The sequence below is a fragment of the Peromyscus leucopus genome, chromosome 2 (assembly GCF_004664715.2).
Source record: "Peromyscus leucopus breed LL Stock chromosome 2, UCI_PerLeu_2.1, whole genome shotgun sequence".
Lineage (NCBI taxonomy): Eukaryota > Metazoa > Chordata > Mammalia > Rodentia > Cricetidae > Peromyscus > Peromyscus leucopus.
In genome coordinates this window covers 62,228,624-62,238,953 of record NC_051064.1, presented here as the reverse complement: position 1 = coordinate 62,238,953, position 10,330 = coordinate 62,228,624, and the positions used below count along the sequence as shown (strand labels likewise).

The 10,330-nt window shown below is 48.3% G+C and overlaps 1 long non-coding RNA gene across 4 annotated transcripts; it reads right to left on the bottom strand.

The window, feature by feature from the left end:
* Nucleotides 1–2,304: 2,304 nt before the first annotated feature.
* LOC119087403 lies at nt 2,305–9,188 on the bottom strand. Of its 4 annotated transcripts, none has more exons than XR_005090834.1 (4): nt 9,148–9,188; nt 8,272–8,707; nt 3,383–4,351; nt 2,305–2,801 (listed from the first exon to the last, which is right to left on the bottom strand). It is a non-coding gene; the product is annotated as an uncharacterized LOC119087403 (long non-coding RNA). The 4 variants fall into 4 exon arrangements; XR_005090835.1 differs by having other exon boundaries at nt 3,423–4,351; XR_005090837.1 differs by having other exon boundaries at nt 8,272–8,704; nt 9,148–9,182.
* Between the last annotated feature and the right edge of the window lie 1,142 nt (nt 9,189–10,330).

Sequence of the window (10,330 nt, the reverse complement as noted above, 5' to 3'; positions counted from 1 at the left end):
TAAAGCCATGAGGAACCTGAAAACAGGCTCCCACACCCCTCCCATTCTGTTCCTGGTTTTGGGGGTTGGGCCCTCTCCAGGCCTTCTTCACCCTCATGCCTATAATCTCACCTGATCCCACTGACAGGCTTTCCTCCTGTCTCCCTTCCCTGACCCACTGTGCCCACAGGACTATACCAGTGGAAAGGGGGACACTGGGGTGGGGGACCAGTACCAAGAACGATTTTAAACCACAGAACTAGCCATAGCTCTCAGAAGAAGAAGGAAATGTATCAGGCAGTGAATTTTGCAAAAACTGTGACCTTATCTCTTTCCCAATGTCATTGCTACAAGTATAAGTCTCAGTGATTTTGTATGGGCCAACTGTCACTCGGCTGTGCAGGCCAGGCCTTTCTCTGTCACACTTCTCTGCTCCACCGTTGTGACTTGAAGGCAGGCATCAGCCAAAGGCAAGTGAATGAGTTTAACTGTGTTCCAAGGAGATGTTGTTTATAGATGCTAACATTTTGATTTTGTGTAAGCCCATGTTATTAATTTTTTTTATCCAAAACATTTATAGATATAGGACTGAGGCGTAAGTCTGTGGTAGAGCGCCTGCCCAGCATACATGAGACTCTGGCGGCTTGAGTTGCCAGCACCCCTGACATTTTAGCTGTATTCTCTTACTTCATGGGTCATGCAAAAGCCAGGTTTGATCTATGCATGAACAGGATAGCCATGGTTGCCTACATGATTTCTTCCAAGGTCTACAAAGATCCTTGAGGTCAAGTACTCTGTTTGCCCTGATATCTTTGCCAGAGCTGAGAGCTTCTGTACTCAGAATCCAGTGAGATCTTCCTCTATGCCATAGGCTGTCACCTCCTTAGGAGTCCCCAAGGTTCAGTGGAAGGTGGAGCGTAAAAGCACATTCTTTTTTAGTGTGTGTATGTCTCTGTGGGGGGGTGCTCACGAACATGCCTTTGTGTGCATGTGGAAGTCAGAGGACAACCTTGGGTGTCATCTTCAGGGACACCATCTACCTCCTTTGCTCCAGATTGCTCACTGGCCTGGAGCTCACCAAGTGGGCTAGACTGGCTGCCCAGACAGTCCGGGGACCCTCCTACTGTCACCTTGCCAGTGCTGGGATGACAGTGCGTGACATCTTCCCATGCATGTTCTGGGGACTGGACTCAGTTCCTGTGCTCAGAAGGTAGGTACTTCACAGACGGAGCCCTCCCTCAGCCTCTAGAAGCCCGTCATTGCAGAGAGTATGGAGACCATCCCTTCCCTTTAGAAACTGACTTAGCTCTCTCTTTACCGAGGACACTGCCCCTCAGAACCACTCTATAACTCCCTACAAAGGCTCAGTCTGCTCTAGTGCCCTGAAGCCAGGAGGGAAATGCTGGAAGGGAACTAGTCTACAGAACTTAGGAACAGCAGGCCTGGCCACCTGCTTGGGACACTGAATGAGGTACAAGGACCAGACGCACCGTGAGTTACCCTGCCTGGGCTCAGAGCTTCCAAGCCCAGGCCTTGTGAGGAGGTCATGGTGTTCTCCTGCGCTTCAGTGGGTACTGACTTTGTTTCCTTATAAACCTCCGAAAGGAGGTGTCTGCCCGGTATGATGACAAAGTACGGAAGTAGACGATCTTCCTCGATAGAACGATAAACCGTTTCCTCAGCCACCGAAGGCTGACTCACTGCCCTGGCTTGCAGGCAGCTCTGTGCTGGGGGGGTGGGGGAGAGCTGCTCGCCTCTGAAGGATCCTAACAGTGTGTCTGCACTACAGAGAACACCTAACAGCCGATTTCCATTTTCCCACAAAAGCTCATTCACCTATACGCTGGGTAAATGGCTTAAGCCCTGTGAAACTTCAGCCATAGAACGGGGGTGGGAGGGTCAAATACCCATTCTCCCCATAAACATCTTCAGTTCCTAGCTGGAACGGCCCCTGTCCTTCCCCCGCTCTCCAGGCACACTCTCCAAAGGACTCATACTATGTTCTCCTTGTATCTTGACCTTTCTCAGGCTGTGGTGACATGACTTGCTTCCAGCAGGGTGCCTATGGCCACATGCTCCCCAGGAGGAAGCCAGTGTTCCTTACACGAGGCAACCTGGAGTAGGAAAAGTCCTCCCAGAGGGTAAGGAAGGAAGTGTCTGTGGACAGTGAAGCCTAGACCACATGAACAGTCTGTGCTGGGAAATCGCTCTTGGGAGGAGTCCACGGGAACGGGTATCTGTGCCCGAATGCTTGCATGTTCTCGTTGCTGTGCCCTGCACTAGGAACCAGAGGCCATTGTCCAGACTGATGTCCCAGTCCTTATCTGTGCATGAATTGACCTTTGACAATGAGGTCATTTATTTAATCTTTATACTTTGCATCGAGGAAATCTTTAACCAAGAATTATTAAGTAAATGAACAAACAAACAGAAAACTCTCTCTCAGAATTTAGCTAGTATTTGCCTAATTTTCCCCATAATTATAGAGAAATGCTACTTCATAAACTATCATTCCACAGAGTTGTAAAAGGCTCCCTGACCTCACTGGCTTATCTTTTTTTGTAAACTCGAGTAAAATGCTCCTTAAACTCAGGATGGCTACCATAAATCTGCTTTCAAGACAAGATGGGGAAGGGGGAAGGAGAGGGGGGTAGGAGAGGCAGCCATCAAAACTGTACTTTATCAGCAAAGCAGTGGCTTTTCCAGAACCCCACTGACACCCCACTTCAGTACACTGCCTAGAACCCCACCCACTGACACCCCACTTCAGTACACTGCCTAGAACCCCACTGACACCCCACTTCAGTACACTGACTAGAACCCTACCCCACACTGACACCCCACACCCCCACTTCAGTACACTGCCTAGAACCCCACTGACACCCCACTTCAGTACACTGCCTAGAACCCCACCCACTGACACCCCACTTCAGTACACTGACTAGAACCCCACTGACCCACTTCAGTACCCTGACACCCCACTTCAGTACACTGCTAGAACCCACTGACACCCCACTTCAGTACACGGCCTAGAACCCACTGACACCCCACTTCAGTACACTGACTAGAACCCCACTGACACCCCACTTCAGTACACTGCCTAGAACCCCACCCACTGACACCCCACTTCAGTACACTGCCTAGAACCCCACCCACTGACACCCCACTTCAGTACACTGCCTAGAACCCCACCCACTGACCCCCACTTCAGACACCCCCCCCCCCCCCCCCCCCCCCCCCCCCCCCCCCCCCCCCCCCCCCCCCCCCCCCCCCCCCCCCCCCCCCCCCCCCCCCCCCCCCCCCCCCCCCCCCCCCCCCCCCCCCCCCCCCCCCCCCCCCCCCCCCCCACTAGTACCTGCAAACCCACTGACACCCCACTTCAGTACACTGCCTAGAACCCCACCCACTGACACCCCACTTCAGTACACTGACTAGAACCCCACCCACTGACACCCCACTTCAGTACACTGCCTAGAGCTTCACCCACATCGGCTCACCTCCTGCCAGGGAACCTGAATGTTCACCATTTTTCATTTTGTCCCCTGGTAAGGAGGAGTGGAGGCGCCATGCTGGGTGTGGGAGGGATCGAGCTAAATGCTACCACACATCCCTAAATTATTTTATGGACACACTAGCTCTACTCTCTGCGAAATGTATTACAGAACTAAAAGAACCAAACCGAAGTGGAGCTCCTTAGGCAGCCATTGACAGAGATCACTGTCACCCCAGAAGCAGATTCCAACACTGCAACTTAATCCATGGTTTTCATGAAAGGCTTTCCAGGGACAAAAACACCGTCCGACATCCGTTACTGACACAATCTGCCGCCAGAGTGAGAAAACGTAGTCTTCCTTGATGTGCCCTTCCCACGTAGTACACAGTCCCATCACAAATCAGTCTTTGTTTGTTTGGTCTTGGAGAGAGGATCTCACTATGGCGCCCCACCGGCCTGGAACTCACTACGTAGTCCAGGCTGGCCTCACACTCTCAGGGAGTTCTCACAGATCTGCCTGCTGAGTACTGGAGCTGAAGTTCTCTGTCACCACACCCTGGCGTACAAATAAAATTAAGGAGAATAATCTTATGCTTTTCTGACAAAAGACAGCTAAGATCTAGACAAAATTCCCAGGGTAGGCGGGAGGGTGGCTATAGTTCCCCGCAGACCCCACAAGTAGTATCAAACGCGCACGCAGGATTGGGCCAACCACCACCTAGTTAGTGATGTGCCTGTCAGCATCAGGGAACTCCGCCTCACGGACCAGTCCCGGCCCCCAGTGTTGGGTGTGGCTCACAGGATAAGATGATTTTTTTTGTTGTTGTTGTTGTTACTAAATGGCTGGGGAGGCAGATTAGAAGACTCCTCTTTGATGACCTGTGGAGATCACATGAAACATTTCAGAGTCTACAAAGGAAGTGAGGGTACCCTATGTTACCTGTTCCCATAGGTGTTCTCTGTGGCTGCTTTGGGGCAACATAACAAGGTAAAGACTTGACTTGCAGCGTAGACCTCTGGGGTCTTCAAAGTGCCTGCTTCTTTCCCAAAAGTGTAGAACCGGGAAGACTACGTCAGCCAAGGCTGCTGCCGGAGGGAAAATTAACCTGAATAGTACTCATCTCCCTGTGCTGGGAGTGCAGCACCCTTCTCCGTCCGTAGGGGGCACAGTCTAGTCCAAGGGTGCCCACCACTGTGATGGTCACGCGGCCTTCTGAAGACTCTGGCACCTATAACTTCTAACTGCCCCCAAGTAAGGTTAGGGTTTCCCAGAAAACCGAAGTACAAAGTGGGAACCACGGAGAAGGAAGTTGGGGGAGGAGGCTCGAGAGGCCAGACAGAGAAGGGGCTTTCTCCGGGCCACATTTTGCATAGGTAACAATAGCAGTGAGGAAGCCCCAGCTTCTGCCTGTGGTAATGGACTTACTTGTCTTCCCTAGGAAACTTCTGACCGTCCTACTCAAGGCCAGCACATGGGGAACCGTGAGCAGGAGATTCTATGGAAGAAAACCCCCACTGTTCTGCCATTTTGTTGAGCTGTGTGGGAAAGATCTCCAAAGTGCATCAAGGAAGAAAGTAGAAGGAGGAAGTGGAGGAAGGCTGCAGAAGAGAAGAGAGAGACCATTACAACAGGGTATGGCGAGAATGGTGATTATTTAATCCTGGAATTGCCCAACTGACACCCTCATTTTTTCAGATGAGGCACCGTGACAGCTGTGCAGTCCTGCCTGGGTCTTATGCTGGTGCTAGGGCTCTGAACTCAAGGACCCAGGCTTGCTCAGCAATCTCGGAACCCACAGAGCCCTCTCCCAGCCCCAAGTATCTGTATTTTTAAAGCCTCCTTGGTGGTTCACATGTGCGAGAAAAGTTGCACAACACTGTTCCCGGGCTTCTGAATCCATTGACAATGTGAGAGCCAGGCATGTGTGCTTTGGCAAGGTCTAGTGTGAAATATTAAGGACAGACAAGATCCCTCATGTGAGAGTCCATTTTCTACAAGATAGGTTACTTAGGATTCAGTTTAAAGGGAACAGAATTGCCACCTGGAATTGGGGGATTTGCAGACTCTAGAAGAAATGCAGTGGATTGTTAATATGGGCAAGAATTGGAAAGCCACGAGTTTTGGCGTAATGAGTGCTTTTGTGACTGTACAGAAGAAGAGATTTAAGTATCATTAGAAATTAACGAGATACTGCTTCTACTATGGAGCTGAGTATGAGAACTGAATTACTCAGAGCAAGAAAAGTCATTCATGTAGTGATTTCAAGAGAAAAGCTTATTACTCACTTCTCCCAGTGGCTAGAATACTATTGAAACCACCTGCCAGGAACCATTTAAAAATTAACTACCATGTGGGTTATTTTTTACATGCAAGCACCTAGAACAAACACCTGCTCAAAGTTTACAACGCTGAAAATGTATTTGCCAAGAAACACAATGAGACATACTCAAACTTGGAAAATAGTCAACTGTAATGTCACCTTGACATTGGTGAACAAAATATTTGTTAGTGTTTGATTTTCATTCCTATGACTCGATCTTTTAGTAGTCTCTTAACCAGAGACAGGATGTTAATACACACACACACACACACACACACACACACACACACACACTCCAGCACACATACATGAACATACACATACATATACACACATGCACATTCACACACATATACACATACATATACACACACATTCACACATATACATACGTATACTCACATACACATACACACTCACACACATACACACCAAAACAACAAAGCTTAGAATTCCACCCTTATTAGGTTCTGGAAGGTAACCTTGGATAATGACAACTCTCTAAACCTCAGTTTTAAAAGAGGGTTGAGGAGGAGGAGGAGTAGGAGGAGGCTAGTGATGGTGATGATAATGCTGGTGATTGATGATGGTGACAGTGGTCATGATGGTGATGATGATGGTGATAGTTATGGTGGTAATGGTGATGGTAATGGTGGTAGTTAAACACCTATAACATAGGTTGTTTACAAATACTAGGCTATTCCTAGAACAGCATTTTGGTAGACGCTACTCATTCCTCAAGTCATGTTCTACTTATAAACTAAGGAGCCCATAGCCCTTACCTATGACCATCTATTATGTAAGGATCATATAGAAATCTAATGTGTTTTGGCATTAATAAAAGATGCATGGTTTCACTTAGAGACACACTAGTGTTTGTTTGTTTGTTTGATTAATTTATGGACTGACTGATGTTTGATTTTTTTTAATGTGGTCTCATTCTATAGCCCCAAACTTCCCATATAGCCTAGGATGGTATGGAACCTACTATGTAGCACAGGATGGCTCTGATAGCATATACTTATAATCCAACATTCAGGAGGCTATGCCTGAAGCACTGTGAGTTTGAAGCCAACCTGAGCTACATAGTAAAATGTTGTCTCAAAAATTAAAAAGTTAGCCGGGCGGTGGTGGCGCACGCCTTTAATCCAGCATCGGGAGCAGAGCAGGCGGATCTCTGTGAGTTCGAGCCAGCCTGGCTACCAAGTGAGCTCCAGAAAGGCAAAGCTACGCAGAGAAACTCTGTCTCGAAAAACCAAAAAAAAAAAAAAAGTTAATGCATTGAGAAATCCACCCTACTTTATCCCTGCCTAGCCTCCACGGATATCATTTTGATTAGCTTATGGGCGCTTTTACTGCTTTCTTACACAAGTAAACACACACACACACACACACACACACACACACACACACACATATATATATATATATATAATATATATATTAGTCTCTTACACAAAAGTTAGCATGTAACACATTTACTATTATCAATTTAATTTTTCCATTTTGCTTAAAAAGATATGTCTCAGTTTGGCTGTTGTGTGTTGGGGGTGGACAGGGTGTGTCTGTGTGGATGCCCATGTGCCTGTACATGTGGAAGCCAGAGGATAAGCTGTGTCATTCCCTGGGAGCTGACCTTTGAGGCAGGGTCTCTCCCCTCGCCTCCTAGTACACCAAGCCCCAGGATCTAGCTATCTTTGCCTCCCCAGCACTGAGATTACAAGTGCATGCCACCGTGCCCAGCTTTTTTAAAAATACGAGTTCTGGGGACTAAACTCAGGTCCTCACATCTGTGTAGCAAGCACGTTACCAGTCCAGCCATCCTCCCAAGCCCCTCAATTTGGTTATTTTTAAATCTCTCCGGGCACCCTGGACCATCTTTGATCATTTACTCCCCTTTAAAAATCCTATCTTATTTCTGTAAACGTCGCCACTTTGCATTCTCTGTGCGTTCAGTGGCCGAAGTCCCTGGAAGAGCTGCCTGGCAACTGTGGACCTGGCTCTGAGGCCCAGCGTCTCACTTCCTCAAATGTCCGCTGATAGTTGAATTGTCGTTCGTAATAACAATGAAGCTCTTGAGGCTCTAACAAGAGATTACTTCCTCCAGAAAGTCCACCCATTTCCCCAGGATCCAGGGGTGAAGGGTGCCGCTGACCCACAGGAACTTCAGTACTAAGCAAAATCTTTTTAATCTGGGTCTCTCATTCAGCCCCATCCCTGGGAAGAACTCAGCCAGATGCCATTTGTAACAAATTGAGGGAGTCTCGTGACCTAACTCGAATCTTTAGTTCATAAGGACAGGACAGTGCTGAAGGTCCGAAGTGTAAGAAATTCCAAATGCCTTGTCGCTGTGAGTGCTGGGAGAGAGAGTAAGTTGCTGGAAGAATAAGACACCCCCCACACACACACACCCGGGGACACACACACACACACACACACACACACACACACACACACACACGGAAGCCATTGACTCACCATTGATCACCGAGGAATGCAGTTTTGCAGGACACACTGTGCTGCCCAGCATGGCATGCCATCCTACGTCACCTTACGGTGGAGGCTGGAGGCAAAGCCTGTCGCTATCAAGGAGTACTGTGCTGACACAATTGGAAAATTAGAGAGGAAAGGATTCATTCCTACCGGCCAGAAATTGTTTAAAACAAAGAAAGGCTATCTTGCCAGTTAACAAAAGCCAATGAACTGCTGTTTCCTGTAGATAATGCACAAAATGAGACGAGAGATAATGTAAACAGCTGTTGCCCCCAAGGAGTCCAGGAAAAGAGAGGCAGACAGGTAAGACGGGCCCATTGGTACAACAGTGGCAACCTCTCACTTTCCGATCATCTCTGGAGTCGGCTCCTCGGGAGGGAATACATGCCTCTCACTTTCCGATCATCTCTGGAGTCAGCTCCTCGGGAGGGAATACATGCCTGTTACTGTAAACCTGGCCAAAAGCTGCGGCTGAGATGCTGGGGGAAGCCACTGCTGGGACTTTGCTGGATGGCCATCAGGCTGCCTTCCTTCCAAGTGTCTGTGCTTATCTACCTTGACTAGGGCCTGTTCTCAGCCTTGGTCAGAGAAGCTTCTCTTTGCAACGGCCTTAGGGAATGCTGAGACTCCTCAGTGGTCCAAGTGCTGAGCTGTTGCCAGAGTCTTCCTGCCTTGCCCACAGTCAGGACAAATCCTTGTCACCCGCCAGTCCCACAGCCGCTCAGACCCAACCAAGCAAACACAGAGACTTATATTGCATACAAACTGTATGGCTGTGGCAGGCTTCTTGCTAACTTTTCTTATATCTTAAAGTAACCCATTTCTAGAAATCTATACCTTGCCACGTGGCTCGTGGCTTACCAGCATCTTCACATGCTTCTTGTGCTGGCGGCATCTGGCAGGCAGTCCTTCTGCCTTCCTGTCCTTTTATTTCTCCTCTCTGTTAGTCCCGCCTATCCTTCCTGCCTAGCCACAGCCGATCAGGTTTTATTTATTGATCAATCAGAACAACTTGACATACAGACCATCCCCCAGCACAGCCAAGTGCAGACCATCTCAGACACCTGCACTCAGGCCCATGGTCCTAATCATCCTCTATGCGGACCTGCTGGGTAATGCCACAAAGAACCAAAGAAGGGCTCCCACAGGACATACAGAACATCCCACAGCACTGAGCAGTGGCTGGGGACTGGGATAATACATTGTGTATGTGTATGAAATTGTTAGAACTTAAAAAGAGGGGCAGAGCGGTGGGAAGAAAGATCTCTAGGATTAAAGAAGCACTTATGCTGAATAACGGAAAGAAGGGCATGTTGGAAGATAGCAGGTTCTAGCCTTGCTCTATGAGAAATTTTTTATATGAATTCTTATGGGAAACTATGTGCATCCCAGACAGGTTAATGACCCTGATGCCCAAATGTGGGTTTTAAATAGCTTCTTCTGAACTGTGGGCTCTGTACACCTTATCTCATTCACGTGGGTGGGCCAGAGTTGCAGGCCAGTGGATCTAAAGACATAAAGAACCCAAGCTTGGGGTTGGGGATTTAGCTCAGTGGTAGAGTGCTTGCCTAGCAAGTGCAAGGCCCTGGGTTCGGTCCTCAGCTCTGGAAAAAAAAAAAAAAAAGAATACAAGCTTGTGTGTGGATTAGAGGGATTTGTGTCTGGTTTTGTGGTAGTCAGCAACTCTGACAGGCATCTTCTAGGTGGTCTCCTCCCTAAACTTGAAACTATGGAGAGCTTGATTCATCTTCCCCTGCAGTCTGGTTAGGTCTTTATGAGTGATTTAGGGAGATTACCTGATTGTTAGTGACGGCTTAGGAGCCACCAGCAAGACACCAAGGTTGACCACAAGCTGGCATATAACAGCTTTTCCAACCACAGAGATTAAAAACAAAAACCCAGAATGTAGATACGGGTTAAATACTGGCTCTGTGTCTTCCCGTGGAGGTACCACTGTTCAGAATGTTGGACTACCTTTTCGAAGATTGCTCTCCTGGTCTGGAGTAGGTCCCTCCCCTTCTTTCTCGGTGTTCTACATCTCCAC